Below are 15,131 nucleotides of genomic sequence, written 5' to 3' on the forward strand. Positions count from 1 at the left end.
GCCTTCAGACCCTTGTATTTTCTCTTCCCTCTGCTTGAAGTGCTCTCTCTGGAGATTTTGCATGGCTGATTCTTCACTTCATTTAGGTGGTTCTGTCCCTTCTTTTCTCAGAGAGCCTTCCTTGGCCTCTGTGTAACCCTGCTCCCTGTCCCAAGCTCTCTCTGTCCCACCTTGCTTTCAATTTTTTGTACCTCTGCCAATTTGTTTATTTTCTGTCACCACTTTCTCTGTGAATGTAAACTCTAAATGCTTAAAAGAGTGCTTAGCATAGAGTAGATGTTCAATAAATATATACTGGATAAATAATAAATAAACACAAGAAAAGTGAAAAAATCTCAAAATTCTGTGTACACTCTTTTAAAAAAATATTTTATTGATATTTTACAGAGAGGAGGAAGGGAGAGAGATAGAGAGCTAGAAACGTCGATGAGAGAGAAACATCGACCAGCTGCTTCTTGCACACCCCCCACTGGGGATGTGCCCGCAACCAATGTACATGCCCTTGACCAGAATCGAACCCGGGACCTTTCAGTCCGCAGACCGACGCTCTACCACTGAGCCCAACCGGTTTCGGCCTGTGTACACTCTTAGCCACAAAAAGATAGTATAGAGTCCTGAGATGAAGTAAATGTTAGGATTTCATTTCATGACAAATAACCACAAGGTTAAAAATAGAGATGATAGAAAACACAATAGATAATAACCACCACAGAAGGTATGGCCATAGGCATCTGAAGACAAGGCCATGGAAGTTGAACCAATGATCAGGTGTAAGATACTCTATAGGTGCTTCTTCCTTAAGCTGAGCTTCCAGAACAGTTCTTCCAAAGCCCCCTGGTACCTTTCTCAGGTGGATTCTCAGGTGGATCCTCATGGAGAAGGGCTCTGGCAGGTTGCTCGCCTGAGTCACCAGACATTCCCAGATGCACTGAAGGAAGTAAAGAATAATGGGATGTTGCGTGATACTCTCCCCAACCAGTAGGTTCTGGGCAGGTTAAGCTCAGGGCAGGAGACAACTTAAGTTATTATAGATTCTTGGGGAAAGAACCAAATGAGATTTGAGTTCTGGTCTCTTATTTCAATTAGCCTGTGATGAAAATGGTAGTGATAATCATAGCACCATAGTCCTGAGCTCTGTGAAGATAGGCAGGCATTGCTCTCTTTATTTTTGCAATGTCCACTAGCACAGCAGCTGAAACATAGTAGGTGCTCAATAAATATTTATTGATTACACAAATGAAGAGAGTTATTCTAATACTGAATTCATAGATATGGAGTCAGATTATAATGAAAATGTAACATATCCTTATTTTTTTTGCACTAATGAAAGTGATCCTGAGCCAAAAACTACTTCTCTTGGGAATCTCTAGATCAGATTGGTGGGTCCTATCAGTGTCCTAGGCCATTTGTCCCTGAAAGTGAGTCTGGGGTAGGAATTTGAGCAGGGACTCAAATTCTTTCTGGCAATAAAACTCCTCCAAGGATTGGAGGAAAGCATGGCCCCTTTGTCTGGGAGAATTAACATGCTCACAGGACGAGCATGGGATGAGTGAACGAATATCAACCATGACCTTAACTGGTTGCAAAATGAAGACGTTCATATCTGAGCATGTTTTTAGTTGGGTGTACAGTAATCTCTGATTTCCTTCATTTTCCTGTCCTCTTTTCTTTCTTCCACAACATTTCTCAACCATGCCACTCTTGACATTTTGGGTCAGATAATTCTTGTTAGGTTGGAGGAGGTGCTGCCCTGTGCATTGTGGGATTTTTAACAGCACCCCTGGCCTCTGCCCAGTAGATGCCTATTGCACTCCCTAGTTGTGGCACTCAAATTGTCCTCAGACATTGGGGCAGGACCCCCCCACATGAGACCCACTGCTCTACTGTTTTACATGAGGAGTGCTGGTCCTCACTTAAATTCCCAGCTGGAAGTATTGTCTGGATACCAGGCTTGAAGGTCATGGTGACCTCCCTTCTTGTCTGTGGCTGCAGCTCCTCCTGGCAGGGCCACTGTAAATCCAGCTTCTCAAATACACTTCTCTTTGGTGATAGAATGCTTTTGTATTCCTTGAAATTTGTTGATTTCAAGGATTAGCACGCAGTTCATGATGGGCAACTCAGAACCCATGGTCACTGTGTAGGTGTTTACTCTCTGCCGAGGTCTAGTACCAAACAAGCCAGAAACAGCTCCTCAGGAGGAGAGACACCAGGGAGGGAAGGAGGGAGGGAATGCCTGCTCCTGCACCCTGGAGGTCTGTGCTGTGATTCTCCTACTGGGGCTTCCAGAGGGCCCGTGCAGCCTCCTGGTTTACCTCAGACACTGAGCAAGGTTGGTCTGCTGGGTCAGAGGCTCCAATGGCAGGGATGTTGCCCCTTGCCACTCCTAGTCTGAACATACTCACAACTCACAGTCTTTCCGGTTCCTGGGAAATGGGTCAGGGAAGCCTGCCTGTTGTGATATATGCTGCATCCCCAGCCCAGAGGGGCTCGGGCTGGCACCTGCGGGGAAGTGGAAAGATGGAGAACTACGTCCTCCTCTGCTTCCCTCCTCACAGGTTGAGGGCAGCACCTACGTAGAGTTGAGACTATATCTGCAAATGTTTCTTTTGGGAGCTTGGAATGCTAGTCACCGCCTCGAAGGGAGAACTGGCAGGCGGAACTCTGCTGGGTACTTTCCCAGTGCCTGATTCTTGTGCCTCAATCAATTATTAGCACTTGTTTTCTCCAGCTCATTAATGAAGCACAGACACTGTGTATGTTTCAGTGCCTGAGTTGTCACAGCACTTAATTTGCAAGAAAACATAATTAGACTGGGCTCCCTTTCCCCCCCCTCTCCTGCAGCAGGCAGCTTTTTGGCTACTCACTGGTGTGGATGAACAATGACCCACATAAAGACCCTATAGTCAGCCTTCCTCACCATCCATGAATCCTTCTCCACAGTGTCCCCCAAGACAGCCAGAGGAGGTGCAGGAGAGTGACTTTGCAGTGAAATAATGCATTTCACTGTCAGGACCTCAGTTATTAGAGAGGTCCCAGGAGGCTGAGCAGCTGTACCACTGTAAGAGAGAGAAGTTTAGGGATATTGTCTGGATCTTTCTTGCTCTGCTGGTATACACCTCCTGAGCAGGGCGCCTGACAGAGGAGAGTCAACATAACTGCTTTCTGAGAAAGAGGCAGCCTTATGTCCAGCAACTTTTCTTCTCTGCTCCTGAAACAGAACGACATGAATTACCTGCATTTGCCAGAACGAAGGAACTCAGTTCCAACTTGTTCAATAAGTTTTCTTTCCATGTGATTTTCTCTTGCTTTGTGACTCTTTCTGCCGATGCTTAATGACAATTTGTTATGAGCCTAATCCTTTCCAAAGCTATTTCTTTGAATTTATCTGTTAGAGTCCTCATAAGAACCAGCCCTATAGGGTTGGTAGTTCTAAGGCTTTGGTTTATACTGGACACCACTGATTTCTAGAAGGGTGGGGACCCCTTCCAGGTCAGCATTTGGACAACACTCTCACACTGGCCCTAACAAAAGACTCAGGAACTCAGCCAACAGGAAGTGCACACTTATCATGCACCAACATTATGCCGCCAAGTGGATTTCACATCAGTGAGTAGCAGCAAATATTTTTGGAAAGTATGTGGAAGCATAAATCATGGCAAGTAAATAAAAAACATATTTTTAAGAAGTGGTTTTGCCAGTGGGTAAAGCATCTCAGGCCCCAGAAGCTTTCATTAGTTCTGAAGGTCTCATCCATCTCTGGAGTCTGAAAAAACACTCTCATTACGCCCTTTTGAGTTTTATGAATGTCCATTCTCCTGCAGAACGACTTTGAGGCCTCCGCCAGCGGCCTGCACGTGAGCTTGATATTTCCTTCATGATCTGTGTGTAAATGTAACATTGTTAAGCACCTCTCACTGCTGGGTACTTGCAACACCTACATCTCATCTTCCCAGCACCCTTGTATCTAGGTTACTCCTTTTTCAGACAAAGAAACTGAGACACAGTGGTTAAATAACTTGCTAAGATCTCATAGTAAGTGGCAAGACAGGGTCCAACCGGGGTTAGCTTCACTCCATCTTCTTCTCCTTCCTTCATTTATGTCCCTGGATCCTCAGTTTGAAAAGCCCAGTGTTGACAGCTGAGAGGCTCTGGTGAAAGCGGCTACATGGCATTGCCTACCCTGGTCCTCTGGCCCACATGGGGTTCAGAGCTTCCCTGTCCCTGGACAGAGACCCCAGGGCTCTGCTGTTGGTGCAGCTCTCCTGGGTTTGGCTGTGTGCTGCATTATGACTGCAGTGACAGCTACAGCATGTCTGCAGCCACCGCAAGGCCAGTGACCTCAGCTGTGCCCGGTCCTGACTTCTGTGGAGAGTCAGGATTTAGGGGGAAGGGAGTGTTTGTGAGAGAAGGAGAGAGCATGCTATTTCCTGCACAGCCCACCTCTTTCTCTTGTTCCTACTGTCTCAGCTGAATGACATTTGTGCTAGCTGCTCCCAAAAGGAGTCACTGGTGAAATGTCACAGGCTTCAGCATGAACACTTCTGCTCCATCCTTCACTTCTCTGCCTGCCACCTCCCTTATACTCCTCAAGTGCCTTTATTTTTTTATTTTTTTTATTTTAAAAGGACACTGACTTGAAATTCAAGTGCAGGAAAAAGTAATTATATTTTCTCTTCAGGTCTGCCTCTCTAAAACAAAACAAAACAAAACAACAAAACAACACAAAACAAAAAAACACCACACATCATCTCTGGCTGAAACACAAAGATTATTCCAGAAGGAAAACATTTTTTAGTTGAAGCTTTGCCTACTTCTGTCTCTGGGCTTCACCAGGCACTTTTTCTCACGCTCAGGGCAATGGTGGCAGCGGGGCTGTTAGGTGCTTCCACAGTCCCTTCTCTGCCACCTGGGAGGCTCGAGGGGCCCCTCCCAGCAGAAGTTGAGCATTTCATTCAATGTCACACAAGTAGTAAGTGATGGGTCCACCTGGATTTGCAGTTGGGCCTTGCAGACTCCAGAGCTGTACCTGTAACACCCTGCATGTAATCAATCACAGGGACTATATTTGCACAACCAAAAACTGGGAGACATCTTCTGACAAATGATTTGCTTTTTCTTATTTATCATTTAAAATTTTTTTTAAATATGAAAATTCATTTGAAGTTACTGAAATGAAATCATATTTTTTAATATATTTAATGAAATCACCATTATTAAAAAGAAGTCATACATGATTGGAAATATTCCAGGAAATCTAGCACGCAGCATTGCTGTTGGAGCAGGAGCCTAAAGTCCTAGGTTCTGTTCCAGATTTGGCCCTTAACTAGCTGTGTGATCTGATTAAGGCCCTGGGCCTTTCTCAGCTGGTGAAGTGAGACTTAGCTAAGATGATGTCTCAGGACTGCTCCAGCCTGGTGGTGAGTCACCTTCTAATTCCAGGGGCAGACCTCACATTTGGACTGTCCACCACACACAAATGAGAGTCTAACTGTAGAAACGATTCCGCTCTTCTACTTTGGGCAAATCTTGGCAACATCTGAATCTAGTCTCTTGCCATCTGGGACCTTATTCTGTTCCCTAAGGACTGTTTCCTTTTTTGCCAGTCTGAACCCTGGGAACTTATTTCTCCAGTAAAACTATCTCTTGGACTTGCCTCCTTGCTTGCTCCTTTCCCTCCTTTCTTGCCATCTCTTCTCACTGCTCCTCCTCCTCCTCTCAACCTCCCAGGGCCTGTCCCCCCTTCATACTGGTACATGCTAAGTCTCCCCCAGTGTCTCCCACTCTCTCTTTCTCATTTCAGTCTGTGTTGGCTCCTTCCCTTCATCTCAAACAGAGGCTCCCGCTCCCGCTCTCTATACTGAAGGGACAAACACATAAGCCTTGGCTCGGCTGTCCGTGCCACAGAGGGTCACATTCTCTCTTCCTTTTCCATTATCTCCTCTCCTCGCTGCCCAGCCCCTTTTAGATTTCCTACCCTTTCCACTCTTCTGAACCAGAGATGGCCTATTCCTGAGTTCCAACAGCATTTCTCCTCATTTGCTTGGACCTCTCTGCGGCACCTGGCACTGTCACTTATCTTTCTCAAACACTCTCATTGGCTTCGAGTGTCACCGCACTGTCCTCCTATCTTCTTCACTTTGGGAGGTTCTGACTTTGACTCACTTTCTGCTTTCTCAGCGATCACATCTAATCTCAAGGCTTCCGTTAAACCTCTTTGATATTCTGACACCAAACTTCTGTCACCTGGACATTTTCACTTGGCTTTTCTATTGACACTTTACATGTTTACAATGGAGGTTACCATCCTTGGTCAAGAGCTGGCTTACCACACAGATCTCCCACTGCTGTCAATCAGTTAAGTGGGTTTGAAATGTAGTCACTCTCCCTCATTCTTCCTGTCCCTCCCCCACTCCTCATCCATCAGTCACCAAGACTGCTATTTGTTTTCATAAAATATCTCAAATGTGCAGCCTCCCTCTAGCTCCACCGCTGCTATTCTGATGAGGAATCTCTTCACTAGTCATTAATTTCTTTTCTTTTTTAAATCATACCTGAGGATATGATTTTATTGATTTTTACAGAGGGAGGGAGGGAGGGAGAGAGAGAGAGAGAGAGAGAGAGAGAGAGAGAGAGAGAGAGAGAGAGAGATACATTCATGAGAGAGAGAGAGAGAAGAATCGATTGGTTGCCTTTAACATGTCTATATGTGCCCTGACCAGGAACTGAACCCACAACCTTTTGATGCATGTATGAGAGGATGCTCCAAATGAGTCACCTGGCCAGGGCATCATTAATTTCTTGGTTCTCATCCTGTTTTCCTCTATGTCAGTAATGTTTCTAAAATATCACTTTGCACATTTCAGTGCATTCTTTGGCTTCCTGCATTCTCAGTCTCTAAACATACAGCTTCCTGAGTAACATCCAAAACCCTCAGGTTGATGTTAAAAAGCACCCAGAAATTGGCCCTACTTTTTTGCATCTTACTTCCAATATATACCCTTCATGTTAGACAAAGTGCACATGTTTTTCTGCCTCTGGGTGTCCAGAGCTTGTGTCTCCTCGAACTGCTGTGCTTGGACAAGTAAATGGGCCTCCATGAGACTCAGTTTCTTCAACTACAAAATAGTAATAATAGCTCTTCTGATTTCCTCAGGGGGTTGTGAGGATAAAGTTCACTTATTATTATTTTTTTATTTTTAAAAATGTTATTGGGGGACAACAGAACATATAGGTTTAATGTGTGGCTTTCTAAGTTACAAGATCTGTACATAGCATTTTGTGCCCACCACCCGAACTCAAGTCTTCTCCTGTCACTTAATATTAGGACCACTTTCTCTCCCCCTCCATAAAACAAACATTGATTGGAGAGATACTTGGGATCTTCTAAATATTTGTGTGCCAGATTCTTGGAATTTGCTAAGATAAATAAGTTATACCCCTTCCTTTGAATTGCTCAGGAAATGGGGGAAATGGTATCAGTACGATGGGATGGTCAAGCGTTTGCTGGGATGGCATGCCTGCTGCGGGCCCAGCCTGGCCCTGCCCCTTTGACTTGAGACCTTTTCAGCCTCTCCTTTGTCACCTTTCAGCACGGATTCCCTGTCCTCCTGTCACCCCCTGAGGGCCCAGCTCTTCCTAATGTGAAAATAAGTAATACTGGATGCTAATTTAATCTGATATTCTTCCAGGTGACATATTTACATTTTAATAGGATACAAGGCAAAGGAGGATAATATGAGCCCTATGACAGGTGAGTGGGGACATAGTTTGAGTTAGGGCAGATTTGGGGGGCACCCATAACACTGTGTAGGCACCCACTGATTTTCTTCATGGGGCTGGCTCTACTCAGGAGCCCAGAGGTGGGGGTCCCTCCCTAGGCTGTGTTACCTCCCCAGGCTATCCGAGGGCCCTGGAGTGTGGGCGTCTCGGTGCAATGACGGATGAGACATCTGTTCCATGATGGGCTATTACCAACAATTCATTACTGCAAAATGGACTCACCCTCATTAGCCCAGGAGCGCCGAGTTAATGTGGCATTCTGCAATCTCACGGATCCGGCTGCACACATTGAAGGCGCACATCACGTTTTATGGAGGCCGGAAACCTGAGCTTCAGAAAACAATGGAGATTTAGCGTGTCTCTTGAATTAGTTGACATATTTACTCTTCATGAATTACCCTGTTTTGTAGACAAACACTGTAGCTTACAGCCTCATTAATAGAAATTAGTTCGCTCCACTGCTCTGCCCAAGGACACAGTTCTCCTCAGGGAGCCGTTTTGTCCTTATCATCTTGCAGCTTGCAGTAGGTGAATAGTTTCTGAGTTCTGGACCAGGAATATGTCTCCTGGGGCAGTTCAGGGGGAGGGGCTGGGCCTGTGGTCTCCAGTCAGCCCTTCATCACAACTCACCTATGAGAAGTGCACACCCAGGCCTTCCTGGAAAAGTTCCTCTTTTTCTTTGTAATGCTTCCATCAAAACCATTGTCATGCAGTCACACCTTTGGGGGAGTGAATTATCAAGAACCATTAATCAGTTCAAAAACGTGTGGAAGTCACGGTGTCGGTATCAGTTTCCTAAACTTTGATATTACTGGCACTGCTGTTGAAGCATGAGCTCCCTGCCTGGGCTCAGGCTGTCCTTGGGAAATTCCTCAGCCACTCCTCACCTCCCACAAAGTGACAGTTCTTCTCCTGGCTTACTTTTCTCCAGTAGCTCAGGGATTGCTAGGGTATCTTCTAGCTAGAATATCTATGTTGCCATTTACCAAACCAAGAATAAAAAATTTAGGGGATTCTTTAAAAACCACATCCCAAATTCCAGATGTTGTGTTTCATTGGTGGTGGTGGTGCTGGTGGATGAGGAGGATAGCCTTTTGGGGCCAAAACATGATCAAATACTTTATCTTTTTCCTTTAGGCATTAAACTTGGTACTTCATGTTCCTCACTCTGACATGTCTCACAAATATACAGTAGCCTGTGTCCCAAGATAGAAGGTACTTCTTCACTTAGCCATCCATCTGTTTCTCAAATATTTGTTGAGTGTTTATTATGTACAAAGCACTGTGATGTATGCTGGGGCTGTGCTGGACATAGGGCTCCCAAGAGACTGTTTAGCTCCAGCAACAGACAGAAGTCAATGAGATCCATCAAGTACTTGTTGAGTATTTGCAGATCAGGCTCTGTCTGGGGAGACAGGAAACCCAGACACTCCCTGAAAGGAACACACAATGTTCCTGCAGGTCAGACTAAGACATGAGCTTTCCTGCTTAGTGTTCCTGCTCCCACACAACCTGCTGACTCGGAGACATTGCCATCAAGATTCTCATCTAGGATCCTTGCAGATTCTCATGGGAGCCATGCAGAAATGCAGGGGAAATGTCCTTAGGTTTCAGAACCTTTTCACCCCCTGCCTTACCAGCGAAAGCTTCCTTCCTCACTACGAACTTCTATTCATTTCTCTATGATCAGACTTGTCTTGGTAGAAAGTCAAGGGTCCTGTTTAATTCCCATTTACTCAGAAGAGGCTGTGTGGCGTGGAGCCAGTTTTTATCCATTTCAGCAGGGAAGGACATTTAGATGGTTTTTGTTTTTTGGCTTTTACGAATAAGGCTGCTATGAGCATTTGTGCGGAAGCTTTTGTGTAGATGTGTGTTTTCATTTCTCTCGGGTATACTAGTATAGGTAGGAGTGAAATTGCTGGGTCAATGCCAACTTCATGTTTGCCTTCACAGGGAACTGCCAGGCAGTTTTCCAAAGCAGCTGCACTGTTTCCTATTCCCACCAGCAATGTCCGAAGGCTCTGCTTTTTCCACATCCTTGCCAACACTTGTTATTGTCTGCCTTTGTTATGACAGCCATCCCAATGGGTGTGAAGGGGTATCTCATTGTGGTTTTGCTTTGCATTTCCCTGATGGCTAATGATATTGGACATGTATTTTCATGTGCTTATTGGCCATTTGTGTACCTTCCCTGGAAAAATGTATATTCAGACCCTTTGCCCACTTGTAAAAGGGAGCAAGTAATTGGAGTTGTCATTTTAATTATTGAGTTGTATTGGGTTTATATATTCTAGATACAAGTCCCTTATCATATATATAATTTGAAATATTTCCCCCCATTCTATTAGCTAAGTTTTAATCTTCCCTGACCCACAGTTTCTTCATTTGTAAAATTGAGATAATAATGGTATCTACCTCTTAAAGTAGGATTAAGTGAAATAATATTATAGATCACATGTGTCAAACACAAGGCCCGCGGGCCAAATCCAGCCCGCCAGGCCTTGCAATGTGGCCTGCACTGCGCTGTCATCACTGCACTCCGCTGTCAGTTTATGACATTGTCAGTTTATGACTGTTCAGTAAACCATTCGGTCTGCAATTTAGGCTGGATTTTAGATTTTGGCCCCTTCTCTGATTGAGTTCGACACCCCTATTATAGATGAAAGCCCTTGATACAGGGCATGGAGCACAGTAAGCCCCATTTCATTTTAGCTATTTTACTGTATTTTTTTTTTCCATTTCCTCATCAGGACAAGAGTCTCAATTACACAATCCTGCTTTTTCCCAGAGGCCCCTGGTGTAGGAGATGCTTTTGGAACCTGAGTTTTAGGCAGAAGCCCTTTGGTTAGGGGAAGTATAACAAGTATTGGGGTCCAAGTGGCTGCCTTTTCCCAAGGGTTTCCTACTTGCTGACCCTGCTTCTAGTGCCTGCCAGCTAGAGGGGAAAAGGCTTCAGTAAGAACAGCTGCCACTGAGCCTGGCCTGCTTCCCCTGGCTGGTGCATGGAAGGCAGCAGGTCAGCTGGGAGTCCAGGGCCTCAGGAATCAGGACTTTGCATGAAGAAGTCGGAAGCCAAGACCTGTGCTGGCCCTGCATGTTGTAAAATAGAACCTAAGAAGCCGTTTACTTAAAAGTCATCTTCCGTTGGTGCTGGAAACTCAATGGAAGGGAAAAAACATCTTTCCGATGAGAGTTTTGTCATCATCATTCACTGATAAACCAAGACACTTGCTAGGTGACCATACCCAGTCTGGGTAAAAATTACCCATGACCTCAAGTATGATATTTGGAAAACAAATGCACACGCGGTTTCAGGCTGGTGGCTGTTGGGTACTTATTTGTAAGACGGTATTAAACCAAAGCCAGAGCAGCATAGCAGCTTTATAGCATCATTTCCCCTCTGAATCCCCTAACTACTGACCTTTCTTACGAAGTGGGAATGGTCCACATTCTGGCCAGGCTTTCTTTCCCTTTTTTAATGTCTCTCCAGGCATTAAATATTTAGTTATAAGATGCTGAGTGAGATGGAAGGATTAAGCCCTGGCTTCACTCTTAAAGGTTTACAGTTATGAACCCCAGAAAGCAGAGCCCAAGGCAAAAGCCAGCTAACGTTATTGAAGAGTGAAAACCAAAGATGTGGGAGTGAGGAAGAAAGGGGGAGCCAGGCAGTGAAGGAGGAAGCTGAAACACAGGGTGCATCACTGGTGGCCACTGCTGGACACAAAGCTCAGGGGTGCAGCACCATCTTCAGAGAGGCCAGCTGAGCTCCTAGCTCTCGGGACAGTTTGTCAAAGGGAGGGGCACAGAGGGGGCTCTCTCCCATCAAAATTTGCCCCAAGGAGTTAACTAGTTTGCATGCTGTGTTCCTTCAGGCCCACAGGAAGCCAGATCACACCTAGCACTAAGGTATGGTGATCACCTGGTCTGAACGTGGCTGGGTGCTGGGTAGTGGAGTCCACACAACATCACAGCTCGTGTGGAGCCAGCAGCGGAGGCCCTGACAGAGGGGAAGTTGACAGGATCGGAGGGGCGTATGGGAGATGTTGCTGTAACCCAGGGTGGCATTGCTCAGCTCTGCTATCACTCTTCCTTCTTATCCAGTCATTCCACTAGAGTATGAACCTACATTTTTGTGAGAATCAAATACCCTGAGGGAAAAGCACAAATTAATCCAGTCTCAAATTCTCCAACAAGGCTGTAAGCAGTCAGACTGAAGAGGCTAAGGGAAAGAATGACAGCTCCCACCTCTGTTGCTGGTTGAGGACATGATTAGTATTCATTACCTCAGCCCCAACCATTAGTACTCATTGTAGATAGGCTGTCTCCTGCGTTTCTCCGCTTCAACATGCACATGGATCACCTGGGAGTGGGTCAAAAGGCAGATTTGGGGAGAAGCCTGAGAGTCTGCATTTCTAAGGAGCTTGCAGGTGACACAGGTGTTGCTGGCCCAGAGAGAGATGAAGGGAGAAGGAGAGATAGAAACATCAATGCATAAACATCGTTTGGCTGCCTACCTTGTGCTGGGAATTGAACCCACAACCTGGGCATGTGCCCTGACCAGGAATCAAACTGGTGACCTCTTGGTGCATGGTTCTGATGCTCAACCACTGAGCTACACTGGCTGGGTAAAAAGGCACATTCCTCCAGGCTTCAAGGATCAGCTGCCATGCGCATCAGCAGGTGGCTTGTGTGTGTGTTTTCTCTGTTCTCCCACAGTGTATTTACACTCAAGATTGAGATAAACATCCATTTGCTTTAACACATGTGAAAATACCTTAGCAACTTCCTGCAGCTCTGGCCTGTTGCTAAGCAGTGACCCTAGAGTTACCATGGTAAAATCATCTGAGACTCCAGAGTGCTGCTGTACCAGCCTGCTGTTTCCAACATGGCTTTGGGGAAGCGGGTTAGGAGCACATTGGCTCTCTGGCGAAGCCTTGCTCTTTTTGTTTGGCCCTGTCCAGCTGAAGGAGGCAGGGCTCCAACGCCAGGGACAAGGCCTCTGGTCATATCTGCTGGCTTCACCCTGCTTCTGTTTCTGCGTCACTGGGGAGCCTTGTGGCCTGGGCTGGGATTCAGGATGGATGCCTGAGAAGGTGTGGGGAGCTATCTCTCCACTGTCACCGAGAAAGGCTCCTTTCAGTTCCTATGTCCAGCAGAGAGGAGCTCTGGCATATCTTGGGGTGTGGCCAGGCAAGACAGGGGTGTCAGTTAGGGTCCCATCAGGAAACAGTCCAACTCAGAGGTTAAGCAACGCCATTGAAGGGACTGCTTGCTGAGGTTCAGGCTCCTCTAAGGGAACAGGCACCCATTGTGACGTACCTGGAAATAACAATGGGAACCATTGCCACCCCAAGTGCTGAAGAGACAAGGAAACACTTCTCCAGTTTAAAACCTGGAACTGGGGTGCAGGAGCCACCTAGTAGCAGTGCTAGCCAGGGTAAGTTGCAAATATTGTGAGTCAGCGTTGAGGAGGAGGAGTGTAAAGAAAAGCCAGGGGCACCTCTGAGAAACAGAACTGGCAAACAAGGGAGCCCCAGTGTTTCAGTGTGTCAGGGCATCGGCCCCCAGGGCACAGAGTGGAAGGCAGGGGGAGGATAGGCTTGGGGTGTGTGTATGTGTGTGTGAACAACATGATGGGGGAGATGGAGACAAACAGAGACCATCTAGTCTGATAAGTTAATCTAATGAGACCAGGCTGGGAGAACCAATAACTTTAACTAGACCTGCCCATGGAGTAGGGCAAGACAGAGAGCAGAGCCCGCTGCAGACACTGGGAGGAAGCATGGTTAGAGGTGGGCATGGTGCCTGGGGTCACAAGCAGTCAGTGCTGGGTAGCCCAACCTGTTATTGTTCTAAGCAATCCCAACAGTGTCCTCTCTGACCTGCAGGCAAAGCTGAAGGGGTTTTATAAAAGGTTTCCTGCCTCTGATCTTAGGAATGTCCCTCCGGGTTCTCTAAACTTTCTTTCTCCTTGTGTCTCTACTTGGGGTCCCATGTCTCTCAGCTTGGTTGTCATTTCTCAGCCCACCTGCTTTGTATTGACAAGGTTTAGACCAGGGTGGTGTCTGTGCCACTTGGGAACTAGTTAGAAATGCATATTTGCAGGCCCCACCTCAGACCTAGTCAAGGAGAGGTATTCGGGGTGGGACCCAGCAATCTGCGTTTCAGCAAGGCCTCCAGGTGGTTCTGATACACAGGCGAAGGCTGGGAACTACTGTTTAGACTGTATGATGAGCTTGCACCCCTCAATTGCCCTGGTGCTGCTCTTCCTGTCTCCTTTGGTTCCTTGCTCTGCGGCCTCAGGCCAGCTCTACCTCATTCTCATATTCTCTCCCAGCTCAGAAACTTTCACCATGGGTTTATCTAGGAGGAAAGTGTGGGGAGGAGTAATATGGGGAATTGTGGTGATGGGCAATCCAGATATCGGTAGTTAGCATTAGGGAAGCAGGTCCCAGATGCAGAGCAGGGGTTCTGAGTTAGAACACTAGCTCTGAAAGAATTAACAAGGGCAAGGACAGCCCCAGGGGCCCTTATCCTAAGCAGATGAGCAAGTCAGGACTTTCAGCATAGGATGTTAGAGCTAGGGATCTGGTGGGTGGCAATTCTTCAAAGGTCTCTGGTATTTGCACATTTTTGCATGCATGGCACTGGACTATCTTTTCAAGGATGATTGTATAGCAAACAGCTTGGGGAATAGAGATTGTGTCTCTTTCTGGAAAAAGGGCCCATGCTATTGCTCATTATAAAAGATTTCAGTTTCCTAAGCCCAGGCTTCCTGCTCTGTAATACACCCACGTTGTGTGCAGGTGCCATCTGGCCTTGTTCATGTTGCTCTGTGAGTGCTGGGGCTTGGGAAATTGTGCAAAAATAACAACACGCTGCTGTTGCTGCAAGTATTAAATGGCCCATTGTCTCCAACTCTACTAGCATCTATAGAAATGCAACAGGCTGCCCAGCCAGTCTGGGTCAGGAGTTGAGCATGGACCAATAAACCAGGAGTTCACAGTTTGATTCCCAGTCAGGATCCCCAGTAGGGGGTATACAGGAAACAGCTGATCAATGATTCTCTCTCATCATTGATGTTTCTATCCCTTTCTCCCTCTCCCTTCCTCTCTGTGAAATCAATAAAAACACACTTTAAAATCTTGAGAAAAATGCAACATGCTAAACTTTTTATTTTGTAAGTACTATAAAATTTTAAACTCTTCCCAGTTGTTGGCAGGTACAAAGTAGGCCTGAGCTTTGAGAAATAAGGAGCTGGACAGTGGCTGGATCAGCAGCAAAGATGGCTGAGCTGGGATTGAGGGACTTGGGCTAGGTCAAGGATGGTCCTAGGGGGAGGGGTAGAGCTG

Source organism: Pipistrellus hanaki (genome assembly GCF_964339955.1).
Source record: "Pipistrellus hanaki genome assembly, chromosome: 9".
Taxonomy (NCBI): Eukaryota; Metazoa; Chordata; class Mammalia; order Chiroptera; family Vespertilionidae; genus Pipistrellus; species Pipistrellus hanaki.